This window comes from Corvus hawaiiensis, chromosome 3 (assembly GCF_020740725.1).
Source record: "Corvus hawaiiensis isolate bCorHaw1 chromosome 3, bCorHaw1.pri.cur, whole genome shotgun sequence".
Taxonomy (NCBI): domain Eukaryota; kingdom Metazoa; phylum Chordata; class Aves; order Passeriformes; family Corvidae; genus Corvus; species Corvus hawaiiensis.
Genome location: NC_063215.1, coordinates 73,919,465 through 73,936,307, shown reverse-complemented (window position 1 = coordinate 73,936,307; position 16,843 = coordinate 73,919,465). Strand labels below are relative to the sequence as shown.

Genomic DNA, 16,843 nt, shown 5'->3' with positions numbered 1-16,843 from the left:
TATTTAAGAAAGTCAAAATAAATGAAAACATAAAATCAGGAGCCTACATTAAGATAATATCAATATATTCAAATAAGTTTTCTGTAAAAAAAGAATTAATTACCACATTTATACAAAGAGAGCAACTCATTCTCTCAACGTGTGTTTTTTAAGCCACAAGTTTTAATTTTTTTTCCCCCAAACACTAGTTATAGTAGCTCTCATTTGAGGTTCACTCTCCTAGTCCATGCATAGGAGAGAATGCAAATTAAAATAATGAAGGCTGTGTACTTTGTCTGGGACAAAAAAGACACCAAGTTTCTTGCTGTCTTTTATACACAGATGTACAGGTATCTTATTTGAGGAAGACAGCAAGGCTCTGCACCTGCATACATTCTGATACCTAGTAAAGGTTGAGCACAGCTTTGCCCCCTAGGCCATGCCACAGCTTCTGCCTCAAAATTAAGTCTCCCTCATGCATTCTGCACCTGCACCTTCATCTGCCATGTTGTTGTGAGCACAGACTTTTGGTCTTGTTAAAAAATTCGGTAAATTGGAGGAATTTAATCTAAATTGAAACAAACTTTCAAGGCTGTCAAAGTTCTAGCAACACGTCCTTTATCTCAGCCACTGAATCAAAACTAAACCAAGACAAAACCTTCTATCATAAACCTTCTCCTCGGAAGAAGCCTGGAGAAAAATACTGATTTACAACATATTTTGAAACTGTGTTTGCCACCAAACAGTTTTATCTCAATAAAAATTATATATTTATATAACTGTTTATACCCATTTAAGGTTGTATGATTTATTTCACGCTAAAGACTGAAATAGAATGAAAGAGTAATAGAATCATGCAGCCAAACAGTATAACATTTCTACCAGGAGTAGACATCTAGCAGTCAAAAGAAAAAATTCTAAATCATAAACATCACAGACCAAGGATAAACTGTTTCCTTCTGCTGACTTATAAATCCAAGACCAACAACAAAAGTTTTACCAGAGCTGTGCTTCAGACCTGAGAGCTTTGCTTCTTTTGCCCACTTGGAACAGACAATGAAAGAGTCACTCACAGTTATGTCTTATTTCTCTTTCTACATTTCAGATGTGTGCACAGGCATGCAAACACACACATCTGAGTCACTCACCCCTCTCACATGTGGCAAAGATTTCCCTGCTCCCCAGCCCAAGATCATTACTGTTGCTTTGTTTTACTTCTTTTCCTGCTTGAGACAACTGTTCAATTGCAGTATACACACTTTGCCTCTATCACAAATATCCTCAGTATCACTCAGCACATTTCCCCCCTTACCACAAAGGGATAGTATTTCTGGTTTCAGTCATGATTATCATCGATAGGATTTTTAAGCAGCTCATGCTTTTAAGAAAAAAACAGGTACACAATTGCTTTTTGCAGAAAACCAAAGTATTTTCAAGTTAACCTACTCTTAAGAAGTATAGACAAAAAGAAACAACAACAAAAAAAAGCACATAAAAGACCATCTAATATACTTTGGACCATGAAGAGAGCAGAATATTTTTGCGCGACAATTTTTTTATCCCCTGCCACAAGAGAAAAATGGTATCTAGTGTTAATTATTGAAACAAACATACTTTAAAAACTGACCATGAACTTAGAAAACACAGAAAGGTCAAGATTCCAGACCTTGGCACTCTGATGGGACAAATGGTCAATAATCTTGCAGGCATCAAACCCTTTAGATAAAAATCAGACTAAGACAGTGGGAGTAAGTACAGGCACAGGCTTTGTCTCTTTTCTACTGAAAGTGACAGCTGAAAAGAATCCCTATCAGCCAAACAGAGCAGTGACAGTTCTGTACAAAGAGAGAACCACTTTGCAAGTTTTTCATTTTTTCTCATATATCCCTCAATCACAAAAGACAGCATTAAGTTTTGGACACAACTTTTGTTCTGTGAAGGCCATGAGGTTAAGGCATTCAGAGAAGTTATTCACTTGTGCACTGCTACACAAATAGGCCGTCATTTTGTTATAAACTGCTTACAACATAATAATGGAAAATTAGTCTTGGAAAAAAATACAGGGAAAAGACATACAAAGCAAGCTTGAGGTTTGCTTAATGTACAGCCCAAATTCTCAAATATTCTACTCAAAAGATCAATGATCATAAACTACAGAGCTGCACTCCCATCTGTAATTATCAAAGAGCAGTCAGGAAAGAACTGAATGGGATTCTTTTGATACAAGGAAAAAAACCCAAACCCACCATCTAAATTCATCTAATCTAGTGGTTAACATATAACAATGAAGCTTGAAGTGATTTATTTTCTTTCAGATGAACAATTCTTTTAATGTAACAAAAATTTAGAGCATTTTGTATTAATGGAGGTATTCATAATGAATATTTTCATGTTTCCCATGTGTTTTCATTCACTTGGTCTTCTCACTCTCCCTCAAGAGCAACTTCAAAGCAAAAACATCCACCTATTCTACAGCCCATCAGTTTGTGGAGAGAAACTGTTGTTACTGTATTAAGTTCCCAGAAGACATTGCCTTACACCTTCTTGCCTCTTAAACATGAATGTTATCAACTCTTCTAGTAAGATAATGTCATACTCATTAACTTAGTTTCTCCATGTACTAGTAGTGTGGAAGTTCTACAAATTGTTCATCTTTGATTACAAAAATAATATTAAAACATACCAGAGGCTATGGTAGAAGAGAAGAAAAAAGAAAAGTGAAGCTACTTCTGTCAAGGATAGCAGAGCTATCATTAAATTCATTAACAACTTCCAGAGTACACACGCTAACAGTATGTTTCAGGCAAGATGTTGAAACAAGAAAAAAAACCCTGATTCTACATGAGGCAAAATCTTTCTGTCAAACTATTTAAAATACTGATGACATAGAAGCTCAAGAGGCTTTTATTGCCACCATACCTGAACATCACACAGTTTGCTCATTTTAATACTTCATCTGCATGATAGAAGGTGCTAGTCCCATAGGTATTAAATGGGGGGGGAAAAAAAGAAAAAGGGCAAGATTTGTATGCTGAAAAGTATTTAGGCATTTAAAGTCCATTAAACAAACAATCCCTCTCCAGCCCCCTCCTCCACCATCATCTTTGTGAACCACATGCCGACTTTCTGGTCTTTGGAACTTCCTGCAACGTTTTTGTTTCCTCTAACTGCTGAGACAGAAAATCATTTGAAGTCCAAGTTGTTTGAAAGGAAAGAATATTCTCTATGTCTAAAAACCGTACTCCATGTACTCCCCTACTCCACACTCCATTCTTTTAAAATCCCTAGCTGGAAAAGGAATTTCACCAATTTGCCAGTGGTCAAGGGGCAACCCGTGGTGTTGGACTACACAGGGGCTGAGAACACATCCTCTAGGCAGCAATAAATGCGAAACCTTATGGGTAGGAAGCAAATCTGAGCACACACTTCCCAGCCAGAAGGTGCCCAGGAGCTGACAGCCAGCTGTCTTTCAACAGGAGGTGCACTCTGCCTCCAGCCCCCAGAGAGACTAAGCACACACTGGTCCCTTTGGGCACAGTAAACCACCCAGGGTTTCAGTGAGTTACCCAGCTGTACCACAGGCCTACACTTCTTAAACAAAGAAAAGTCATTTTTTGTTCCACAAGTGGGTAATGGCAAGTCAATAGAGGGGTGTGGGAGACAGAATAGAGTACAAGTGAAGGGCACGAAAACTTCTACTGCAGAACGAAAGACTGTATGTGGGAGGAGAAAAGTATTAGAGTAGAAATTATGTCATTACAGTTTAAGGAAAAAATGCATTCTAAACAGATTTCTTTTTTTAAATTTATTGCCAAAAAGGTTGAAGGCCATAAACGTTTTATTAGAAGCTCAGATTTTAGGTTTCATAATATCTCATAACTGCAAGGTTTTATTGTGGTCAGCTCGACTATGAGCATTTTTATATTGCTGCTATAAATCAACTGGGCTACTGGCAATTAGTTGCAATTTTGTTGAAAGCTACTTTAAATGAAAAAAAAAAAACCAGTAAAGAAACAGAAAAATACAAAGCAAATATAGCAAGCTGTGTTTTTATTTCGGTGCATGTAACCAAAACACTGGTATGTGATCAAATCTATGAGTCAAACTACTATAGCAAGCAAAAGCCATAAAAATGAAACACTGAAAAAAGTCACCATTGCAAGATAGTGATCTGTGATCTTTCCATTAGGAATTTATATAACAGCTATACTGCCTTCATGAGGAGAAAAGGGAGGATAGATGAAGGGACAGCCTAAGGAATATGTATTTTTTCCACCTCTACCTGACCCTTAAAAAAAACTTGAAAAAAAACTAAAGAGTACAGTAAGTGCAGCGGATATAATGCTTTTAAACCTGCAGAACAACAGCTCTCAATCACTTTCCTTAACAATGTGGGGGTTTTGGGGGGTTTTGTTTATTTTGTTTAAGTACCCTTCCCATTGAGTAACCATATCTCAATCATTCAATTCGAGTGAGCTTGACAAAATGAAGACAATATTTTTATAATTCTGTCCAAGTCATAACAAGTTAGAAAAATATTTACTTCCTGAATACTGAGAAATAAGTGTTTACTCCATAAATTGTTTAATCTTGCTATTTGCTTTTTTCTCATATATTCACCTTAAATTTTTGTAAAGCACATCACCTTCAGCAGTGTTCTTTTTAGCTTCCATTTCTCAATCACTGTATAGCATTCAGAATTAGAAACGCAGTTTATGTTAAGGTCAACATTTTATTTGGGTTAGTCTCATTACAAAGGAATATATTTTACATTCTCTGAAACTTCTCCATCATGCAAACAAAATATTAAGTGGAAAGATCAGAAGATTAATTTCAAAAGCTTAGTCCAGCTCTGAAAATTAAAAAGTCTGTTCATTGGCATTTGAACTCACTAATGAATTATTTAGTTCTGAAGGTTTTATAAGACACATTTACTTACAAAAAGCAGGAAATCTACACTGTCTCATTTGAGAGCTGGCCAGCTAAAGAACTTGGTTTGACATTAGGTTCCATGAAGATCTGCTTTCCCCTGTATATTCCATTAGCAACTGTGCTGACCTTGATAAAATCAAAAGATTAGTTGGACTCCATGAAAGAACACAATTTAGAGGAAGGCAGCTCACATATCATAGCTATGAAAATTCTAGGCAGATTGTATTTTAAATTACTGTCACTGCTTGGTACATAAGCCATATTCAACCTATTTAGGAACTCAGCAAGAACTACTGCTTCAGCTGCACTCCCACAAGCATCAAGGAGAAGCTGCTTCAAGAGCTGTGGCTCAACATAGTAGAAAGATTCATAGATCAGGTCATCAACAGTATTTTAAAAAATTACTTTTGGTACAACCTGGGAATAAGGAAGCACCTGACACAGGACCATACCAAAAAGAGAACAAGTTAAGACAATTGTAGTTATTTTCTACAGTGACTGGATTATAAAAGAAACAAGTAGTTCAGTTCAGAGCAAAGGAGATTTCAGGCCTGGGCTGCTGATCTGTAGCTATCATCAGTCATAATGCAACAATTTTGGAGATTCATCAGTTTAATAGACTTAATGTTTTAATTCATTTTGCTGAAAGTATGGCTTTAAAAGAGCATCTAACTGAGCTTTTCCATGTTCTTCCACTTCCGGAAAAAAAGTCTTCACAAGGCAAGTCTTAACTTTCCCTGCCAACTGACAAGCACTATCTCTCAGGGTTATTTCAACTTTAAGGAATTTTACCCTAAAGGAAATTCTTTCCATTCCCTTTCCTGTTTGTTTTGATTATCTCAGCATGTATTTGCAACCTCTTTCATACTGAAGCTGAATGTTATACAAACGCCTGAAATTTTAAACACTTCATAAAATGGATTCTAAAAACCAAAACAGGGATCTGAAGGTCTGGTTCATGCTTTGGTAAACACAGAAATACTTAAAATTATAACCACTGTGAAGCTGGATGAGCAAGAACAGGAATCATCTCAAGCTTCTGAGGTTCTGCTGGCTCTTGTTTATAGCTAATGAAACTAAGAGGTTAAGGCTGAACATTAAAAAAGTGCAAACAGAAGATGTTCTCAGAACTGAAGCATTTTAATTTGTATTTTCAAATGCTCAGACAAATAACAGCTTTTTTTTTTCCAGACACACGGGTACCTCTAGCGTAGGTTATCACAAGTTTCACAGTACTAAAATTAGCAGCTAATGCAAAAGAACCAAATAGAAATCTAAGTTTGACTTGCTGAGAGCCAATTTCAAATTCACGTCCTGCTCTTTAACACTAAAACAATCTTTTGGAAGGGATTCAATGGAATTGCTCAATAGAAATTCACACATTCAAATTCCAGTATTGCTAATCATGTTTTAAAATTCACTGACAAGCTGAGCAAAGCATATCTGAAGCCAAACCTGAGAGGACATGCTACCATCTTTAAGCACTTATTTTATCGTTAAGTTCTATCATTATAAAATACTTAACTGCTAATAATTTATTTAGGAATTCTTGACTACTGGTTTAAACAAAGAACATATAATATGAGCCAATAATGCAAGACCATAATGGGTCTTGTAAAAAGATCTTCACAATATTGTAACAGAGAAATATTCTGTACAAATTGTGTACTATAACAAAGTGGAATCACAGTATGCTGGAACATCAACCAAAATTCTCAATTATTAGAGCAACTGGTACCATAAAAAAGTTGTGATATTTCATAGATTAACTCACATTGGAAACCACAACAGCACTGTATGCAGACTAACTTGCTTAGGGTTTTGTCCAGTCTAGTCTTTAAAAAAAATGAAAAGGATGTAGTTTCGACAACCTATGCTACCTATCCCAATTCCTCAGTGTCCTTAGGGTGATTTTTATTTGCAGGTGCCGAATCAGAACCTCACCTGTTTTAGACTGTGGCCACTGTCTCTGCTCCTCCTGTCATGTACCCCTGTAAAGGGCCTGGCTACATCTTCTTGATGACCTCTTAGGTATCACCTTGTGAAGCAGCTATTAAGCATCCCTTGTGCTTTCTGATGTCCAAGCTGTGCAAAGCCATTTCTCTCAGCCTCTCCTCATGTCCTCCAAGCCCCTCATTTTGCTGGCTTTCCACTGAATTAGATTCAATTTAGTCAATGTTTCTCATGTGTTTGGGGAACCAAAACTAGATGGGGCATATCCAGTGTGGTGGTCTAAGGAATACTGAGTATTGGCAATCCACTGGCTCTGCTTCTGCTTATCCAGCCTAGTATACCGCTGGCATTTGTCACTGCCAGAGAAGCCTGACATGTTGACTCGTGTGTAGAACGTGCAGGTCCTTCCCAGCAGAGCTGCTTCCTGGGAAGTCACTCCCCACCCAGTCCTGTGGCAAGGGGTAAGAACATGCATTTATCCTTGTGGAATGTCACGGGGTTTGTCAGGGTCTGTTCCACCAGCCTCTCTAAGCCGCAGAGCACTGTCCTCAAATGTGTCAGCTACTCCCACAATGTGATGTCACATGCAGATGTGATGGGATAGACTTCATCTCCTCCTCCAGGTCACTGATCAAGGTACTAAACAAAGCAGGTCCCAGTATAGTACTTTGCTTGTTACTGGTCTCCAGGTGGAATACAAACCATTAAGTGCTATGACAATCATGGTAAAAGCCTGGATAAACTCAAGATAAATGACGGTCCAACTGCCATAAGCAATATTATATCTAATCTGATGGCATTTACAGTTTCAGTAGTACACAGAAAGGTCCCACAACTATGAATAAGTATATAAAAGATGCTCAGAAACTTCACACAAGGCTATTTTAATTACCACTCAAGGGTAAAAAAGGCAGCAAAACTAAACACAAAACCTAAACAACTCCAGTAGATTCCTTCCTAATAAGGAAGAAAACATATAATTAAAGAAAAACATGTTTATGTATGAAACAGAATGGGTTTAAGTTTCAGAATCTGTAAATATAGTCCATGAACATAAAAACTAATTTCATCACCCAACCAAGGAAACCTAAAGTCACTATCCACCTTATACATGAATCATGAAATGGGAAAGACTTCACACTATAACAAACAAAGCAATACAAGTAATTTCTTAAAGGAAGTTGAAACTTTTTTATCAATCTAATTGATCAGTATTATACCTACAGCTGCCACAGATACACTGACTTCTACTTAGGGGATTTCTAGTCGAGCAAATGTTCACACCCACAGAAGACAACACTTGCTGAGAATGGTTTATATCTTGGAGTTGTTTTGTTCATTCTTATAACTTCTTGCTAAGTCACAAGGAGAAATATCTAACAGATTTTACATATTTCTTATTATTACTTTTCCCTGCAGCGATTCCTCTAGCTGCCATAAAGAATACAATTGTACTGAGAGATGCAATTGAGACAGCTGACATAGAAAAAAAAAAAAATCTCTAACTTGCAACTTTAAACACCTCTGACCTACAGGCGTACTAAACACTGTAAAATGATGGGATAGGAATATTGATACTGTTGGGTACAGCCTACATAAGAAAGAGAAAAACATTACCATTAAGCATCTATTTTCCCCAGGAGAAAGAATTATTACTATGCATATATGTAACTATTCTAACACTCAGCCACACAAAGCAAGGGCTGATACTCAATTAGCAATCCGTGTATACAAAGACACAGTTTGTATACCCATCATCAGGCACAAAGCCACACTCTGTACATTGATAGTTTTAATGTAATCTTATATATGTGACAATGCTTTAAGAAATATCGCAGTAAAATACAAAGTAAAAACAGTACACTTTTCAAATGTACCGTCTGTTTACTGCAGAGCAGTATGACGGAAAGAATGGCCACCAATTTTTATTTCCTAAGGAAACAAGGCTTATGCAGTCATACAGCGCAACACCTCCCTTCACCTCATGATTTTTTGAGCCTATTTGACTCAGCAGAATCTGATAGATAAAGTTTCAAGGGTAGTAATGCTCACAGAAACTTCATTTCAAAGGTTAAACAACCACAGAGAAAAAGCACAAAGCATCCCAAATGTGATGGAAACAGACATAAGCAAAATTATCAAATCTGACAATCTCACAGACTGATGAAGTACTGCTTGCCCTTCACTCAGAAATCTGCACCAGAAGCAATGAATTCCAGGGGTCCAGGTAAAGCAGCCTTGCACAGAAAGTCAGTAAACCCCTCTGTTCTAGCAGTAGAAACTTCATCCTATATAGAAAATATTGGAGCTCAATTTATATTTGAGGTTTTTTGGTGTGGCACTCTGAGCAACCACCTGTACAGCCCTTGACCAATTTAGATAATCTCATCTATCCTGATTCCTTCTTGTAACAAATTGGTCAAATTATACATTTAAAGAGAAGTGGAAGTGAACAAACCTGTTCACACGCTGCTACAGATTACACCAATCACTGTATTTAGTCCATCTCCTTTCACCAACCTTAAAAATAATCTTTTGAAATGGTTCCTTATGCAAACAAGATTGTGTGATTCAAAGACATGTACAAAGATACTAAGAAAATTTTGGGGAGAAGGGATGGAAACAGCAGAGGATTTGAGAGGAGGGAAGACATCCACCTCTGAAGTACCTGCCTGTTCTCAAAAAAATGGTAGCCAGACAAGGGAGAAAATGTTTTGAACACTGACAGGTTTATCCTAATAGTTTCTAATTCTGCCAGGCAGCTTCCAGGACTGAATGCAGATGCCTATGTATCTCTGCCAAAGTACTCTGTGAATGGACTGTTGTTTCAGTAGTCTGAAAAGGGAATTTGAAATACAAGGTTACTGTTTTGATAAAAGGATTTTAAGTACCTGGACATTTCTTAATTGACTACTATAGCTCAACCCAGATCAAAGAAGTTGGATCAAACTAAGGAATCTCTCAATAACAATAATATAAAGGAAGCTATGGAAGTGCCAAAATAAGTCCTGTGTGTTAGCATATTTTATGAAATAATAATAAAAAAGCCCTATTTAAAAGCTTTCTTCATGTAATCTTCCCTGTTGAACATCCCAGCAATCTAAAAGTTATTGCAGTTGAAAATATTTGCACCTCTTGCATATAATGACCACACTCAGAGAATGACCTTGTAGTCATTTAGTTTGCTGTATTTAACAACCTGCATTCTTTTTCCAATTTACTACATAACAAGAACACAACAGTAGCTCTTCAAAATGCCAACACCTCAACAGTTACTGTGTGGCTTATCATTGAACACCAACTTCATCTGACGTTTTTGTCAAAGACATCACAAACTCAACCTAACAGAAATCCCCAGTTAGTTTCACTTGTTAGCTCCAGTGTCAGACTGTAGCACACTGACATAACATAGCTTTAAATTAATTCCTACCTTGTCTCAACTCTTATCACTGGTTCCATACTGCCAAACTTCCAACAGTTTTCTCTGAGCCTCAGATGGAAGAAAACAGTAGTTTAATGACACTACTGCAGAGAAAATAGGCCATGGGTTTGTAAATACAATGGGTAGTTTTACATTAGTCCAATGAAGAAAAATTATTCTCACACTGACTTTGCATTCATCATCAATTAGAATTTTTACATGACAAACCCAGAGCATCCTGCTAACCCAAATCACAGCTGGCAATCCTGCAGCCCAGTGAAGCAAGGCAGCCACTGCCTTTGAAACAGCTCTCTCCATTGCTACAGGGAAACACCACGAGAAGCAAGAATAATAAGCTGTTGTCCTGACAACCTTACAAAGTAAAACCAAGGCTTACTTTACTACAGCAGAACACTAAGGACAACCTGATCACTGTAAACTGCTCCTAATTCTTCAAGAACAGCTGCCACTGCAATAAGCAAGACCAGCACAGCAAAATACATACACTTGCTTACACACTGTAGATGACAAGCACATTAGGCATGAGAACATATTCACAGACACAGCCACACTCTTCTCTTCTTTTTTCCACTTTGTGTCACACTAGTATTACAATGGGATTTCATGCTAAAACGTATCAGGTATTAATTTTCAGTGCTGAGAAGTCAGAAAAACACTAGAAGCACAGGAGTGTTTTTTTCCTTGAATGCACTTCAGGTATCTAAAAGTAGGAAATAATTAGTTTTGAGAAGAAAGCCTAATGAACAAATGAAAACATCCAGAGAAGAGTGATTAAATAACTTACAACTCTCAGGTGGAAAAAAAAAATCAAAACAAACTTGGAAAAACCCCAACTGACTGAAATTTCCTTTCACAAATACCTTCTTTGCAAAATATAGGAAATAGGGCTGCTTTTCTGCAGTGACAATTTTTCTAACTCTGCATTAATTGCAGTATTTTTTTAATTCTCCCACATGAAAAGGAAAGAACTACCAAAATATATTTTAACAGTATGTGCATTTATAACACATACTTTAGAATGTTTTACTCTGCCCTTACTCACCTTAGTTGCGATTTCATTGACACATCCTTTCACAATTTATCAGATTTGACTGAAGTGACTGTAAAAATCCAAAATTAAATATAAGGTGGCCCAGAATCTCCTTTCCATCTCATATACATGGAACAAACAAGTGTAAAAAAAAAAAAAAAGGCAACTCAAAACAAAACACAAAAAAATGCCAAACCACTAGAAAAATTTTATAAGTTATTAAAACACATTTTATTGCATTTAAATTAACCTGCCACAGAATGTCTAGTGTTCTCAGAGTACCTTTCCTTATAAAAACATTTTAAGTATTATAATCTGTTGTTTCTGTAAAATGTAAAACAGTTCTACAATTTCATCAGTTTTTATAAGGTTTAAAAAAGTTGGTGATCCTAAAGGGAAATGGAAGGGGAAATTGATGAGTTTTATGAGAGCTTTGTATCTTTAATCTTTTAGGTAGTCTTTAAATCATAGGTATTTCACAATATGACTTTTCATGTGTAATTTACACAAAAATGATTTGATGGGATTTATGTTAGAGGACACACGATACACATCAACGCAGGCAGGCATTATCACAATCCACAGCCACTGTGCCAGTGAGAATTCAGGCAGCAAAGGGAGAGGAGGAGGAAAGAAGAAACAACAAATAAGACAGGAGCATTACACAAATGTCTGCAGAGCTGGGTTTGCGACTTTGCAGGATCCAGAACAAAAAATGAAGACATTATATAAGAAAAGATTCAAAGTCAATGGCAAAACTCCAAGTCCTGTGCTCAGAATTCTATTGAAGCTGCTGAGGGGGAGGGGCAGCCAGACAACTTCAGCTACTGCCACCTTCCAGCCTCCCAGCTACTACAAGCCAATTTACTACCACTCCTCTAGCTTCCTTCTAGATTCCCTCACTTTCAAAAAATAGCTATGGTATCTTTCTACATTACATGTCACAGCTGTAAAAAAAAAAAAAAAGAAAAAGAAAAAAAAAGTAGTTACAGGTCGTTCTCCAAAGGAACACAGATTCCCCAGTTAACAGCACTAAAATAAATGCCTACTTCATTTCAAAGATCTACTATTCTTAAAATGTCTTATAAGCATCAAATCCAATAAAGCTGTTTGCTTGCATATCCAAAAAGATGGGACAGCAGCAGCTGCTTACATTTATTACATGTGCAGAACATTACCTCCATAAGGATTCAAGGCATTTTTAAAAACAAAACCTTTAATTATGTATGCACTGCTCATTATTTAAGAAATTCCAGAAAACCAGAAGAATCCACTTATAAATCTTGAGTAGCTAACTGCTGATGTAATTACAGTTTCATGATCCAAATAAGAGCCTACATATCTTCCTTTAAGAACTATGGTGCAAACGAATCACAATGACATTTCTGCCTACTGCTGTCCTGTCTAACTAAAAGCTAGAAGAGTATCACCAATTATAATAATCCTTTTCAATCTTCTGCTCATTCAATTATGCCTCAAAGTGGCTTTAAATCTGGGGTCAGTGCTTTACTACAAAGGAAGCCAGGTTCTCTCTCATTTGCTTCTGTCAGAATAAATCAGATGTTTAACATTAAGTTTGCCCTTTCACAACAAACTAAAAAAAACCAAAAAAGACAGCTATTCATGTGAAATCCTGACAGTTCTTAAAAATCTTACCAGTCATATGGCATCATCACTGAATGTCATCAAGAATTAATGTTATTCTTAATGCGATTTATGTGAACAACTAGTGTTTAACAAACAAGCATACAAACAACCGTGAAACATACTTTTCAATCTACTAAATACAAATTCCCTCATAAATTCTTCTTATGGGATTCTTGGATTTGGTAGACAGTCTTCACACTCTTTTCTCAAAATTCAGGTAGAAAAATCAGGGTTGAAAAAGACTGTCAGGGGCACCCCTACCTTAAACTTCATGAACTGTCCAGTTTATAAAAGGATGAAGATTCTCTTGAAAATAAAGAGATAAACTGAAGTTGGTCTTGACTTTGCAAGAGGTAACATTTTAAAGAATCAGATATAAATTATGTTGCCTAATGCAAAAAAAAAAAAAAATGCTACTCTGAGGACAGTATTGCAACATACATAGAATAAACAGGCATCTCCACTTCACTGATCCACAACCCAGCTTACCCAAACATTTTAAAATTGCAAAGCATTTTAAATTGCAAAGCAAAAATTGCATAGAAAGAGAAAAGAGCATTTGTCAAACCCTGATTTCATTTCAAGCTGTCAAAACAGCTACTGTTGGTAATCTTGGATGACTAACGTGAGAAACTAGATAACCCAGTGCCCCACCCTCTTTCCACAATCTGTAACTTGTATTATCATAATAGCATAGCATTTCTCCCTCTGTATTACCAAACTGGATCTCTCAGCAGTAAAAGGCAGGAACCTACCAGAAATATTCTAACATCCAACCGTCTAAATATAATCCTAATTCCAGCCAAGGCAAGGAGAAAATACTTCCTTTCTCCTGCAGTTTGAACTAGTGATCTGCAGATAAAGAGCTTAAGTGCAATGCCTGCCTATGCCCAGTATGAAGCTGGAAGTGAAAAAATGAACTGCCTTGGTTCAGTCATAAAAGTCAAAAACAGCAAAAAAGGGGATGGTTTTGCCTGTTTGACCACTGCTTTGCTTAGTTCCTCATTTGACTCTCTTCATTTGCAAGAGTATTTCACAATGCACTTGAGTAATGGCATGTCAGTAAATGCCTACAAAAAGAAGACCATATTATCACCTTTCAGGAAAATGAAATATAAACCTTTAAAAATACTCTGATATGCACAGTAAGCAAATACCAGCTACAAAGAATGGAGGTTTTGTTTAGTTCTAGGCTTCACATTATATCCTTGGCATATATGAATGAAATGATCTTTAATTGATCCAATAGGATTGGTGAAACAGTCTGGCATCCTTACAAGTATTCCTTCTTGTTACATCTAAGTGCTGCATGACCTGCTAAGTTAACCCACTGGGCATGCAAAACCAAGACAATACATTCAGAGACCTCTCTAAACCTAGCTTAATATGAATGCTACATAAATTATAAATCAACTGTTGTAGACCCTAAGTAATGTTTAAATATCTATAGTGCATTAGAGCTCTTGATGATTTTAACATGTTCACATTAATAATAAAAGATATTTTAAAGATCAAATTTAAGATTTAAGTATTTCAAAGCTACCACCGAAGAAGCGAATGGAGGGCAAATAATGCATTCCCACTGAAAAAAGACACAGTTTTGAAAAAACACAATAAATAGAGTAATAAGGCATCAAGCTTAGGCATTCCTATACCCAGCAGTGTGAAGCACTATGTTTCTGAATCCAGCTCCAAAACGTTTCATTCTAAGGTAGCTAGGCACAGAATCTGAGGGAAAAAAATAGCTGAACAAAAAATATTAATGCACTGTGGTCCTTATTAAAATAAGTCCATCAAACTAAGTAAAACCTGAGACTGAATTATTGGCTTTTCCCCATTTTCAAACATCCTGCCTTATCCAGCTGTCTTCCTTTAAAGCAACATAAATATTTTGCAGAGTTACCTTCCAACTAAACAAACTTTTAGATATTAGTAACACACATGTAAAATAAAGTCTAAAGGAGCAACATGAGCTGATCAAAACAACGAATTATGTCATCTAGTAAGCAAGCTTCAAATATGCTCCTGTCTAATTGGTGCAGAACTGACCAGAAGATAGTTTACTATTCACGTGAAGAAAAAAAAAAATTAGACAAATACAGAAATAGCAGGCTGCAGAGACAGATTACACGCTCTCCTTCCCTGCAGGATAGCTGATATAAGAAAGCCATCTAGTGTTAACTTTCAGAAGTGAAAACTGCGCACAAAAGAGCTCGGGAAAATTTACATGTGCAATTCTGTTTAACTTTGCATGTCTTTTGCATCATAAAAAAATAAAACTCGTTTCCTCCAGAAAAGCCAGGCTGAAAGCAAGTATTCAAACTACCGATGTATTAAAATAATGCAGCACCAAGTACTAAGGTAGTTTACTGACCTACTTCGTGAACCTTAACAGCCATATCTGAAATTTGTCAGCTTCGGAGTTGCCTTTGTCAAGCCTGCGTAGCGCTACTTCCCCGTTCGCAGGGGCTCTCACCAGCGCAGCCGAGCGCTGCCGCCCAGCACAGAAGGGCTGCGGAGCCACCAGCATAAAACCTAAAGCAAAGTTGAGCCCAGCTGGCTACAATTTAACGAATCGAACGCCAAGTTTGGAGAACGGATCCCTGAACAGCTATCGGAGTGTTACAAGGTAACAAAGAGTGCAAAAGGATGCAGCTTGCGCCTTGCATCCAGTGACAAAAAAAAAAAAAAAAAAAAAACCAAAACCAAAACCAAACAAAAAAAAAAAAAAAAAAAAGGCATTTAAATAATTTAAAGAAACTCCACGGGCTGAAGAGCCTTTCCCTCTGCTACCCCAAGCGCTTGGCGGTCCCCGCCGCACCGTCCCCGCTCTGAACAGCGGCTCTACCCCAGAGAGGTCCGATCGGGGCAAACTTACTCGGTAATTGCCATTATTCTTGGAGTGAGATTCGGAGAGGGGAGCGGCGTGCCCGGGCTGCCGCAGCCGGCGGCAGAACCACCCCGCAGGTGACTGGCGACCCGCCGGACACCCCCGCCGCCATTCGCTACGGGGCGGATCGCATCGCTATTTACAAAGGCGACGTGCGGGAGCGAGCCGCCCCGGCCACAGCCACCCCGCCCCGGTGGGCACCGTGCGGCGGCCGGGGCGAGGAGGGGGTGCTGCTGGGGAAGGGGGACCCGTGGCTCCCCGCCGCTTCCCCACACGCCCCAGACCTCCGTCCTCCCGCGGAGCCCGGAGAAGCCGAGCCTCCCTCCCAACGGCACCTGAGGAAGGAGGAGATGGGTCTATCCTCACGGCACCCCCTTCCCTGAAGCGCTCCCGAGTCCTTCCCGGGAGGGAAGGCACTCGCATGGACGCGGCGGCGGGCGCCGTTCCTTACCTGGTGCTGCCGCGGCCGCCGCTGCTGCCCGCGCTCCGGCTGCTCCGGCCGCGGGACCCCCATGCCCCCCCGGCGCACCCGGGCTCCGCTCCGCTCCCCTCCCGCGGGACACGGCACCCGCGGCGCGCCGGAGCCCTGCACGGAACCGGGGGGCGTCCGCTGGGGTGCTGCGGGCTGGCGCGGGCGCCGCTGCTCCTTCTCTCCTTCCCCCGCCACCCCTTCCTGGCGCTCCCCCGCGCTCTGCCCGGCGCTGGGTCTGGAGTGCGGCTCCGCCGCCGGACGGGAGGGCGGAGCGGCGGCGGGAGGGCGGGGGCAGCAGCGGCACTCACACCCCCGCTCGCCTTCCCCGCACGCCCGCAGCCCCGCCCCGCCCGCCGGCCCCGCCTCCAGCGGCTCCGCCGGCGCGGCCCCGGGGGACCGCCAACTCTGCATTGGCCACTCGCGCTGTCGCGCATCCCAAACCCCGCGCCCCGCCCGGCAGCCTCACACTGCCTCCCCCGCCGCCCCTCGCCCGCCGCG

General features: G+C 39.3%; 1 protein-coding gene across 6 annotated transcripts in view; it reads right to left on the bottom strand.

Moving 5' to 3' along the window:
• Positions 1–16,580, bottom strand: part of SIPA1L2 (signal induced proliferation associated 1 like 2) — a 126,597-nt gene extending 110,017 nt beyond the window's left edge. For 4 of the 6 annotated variants that reach the window (XM_048296854.1, XM_048296855.1, XM_048296859.1 and 1 more), the window contains exon 1: positions 16,325–16,579. The gene's annotated coding sequence lies outside the window, so the exon portion shown is untranslated. Of the gene's footprint in view, positions 1–16,324 lie in introns of all 6 variants that reach the window. The other 2 variants (XM_048296858.1, XM_048296857.1) reach the window with 2 other exon arrangements.
• Between the last annotated feature and the right edge of the window lie 263 nt (positions 16,581–16,843).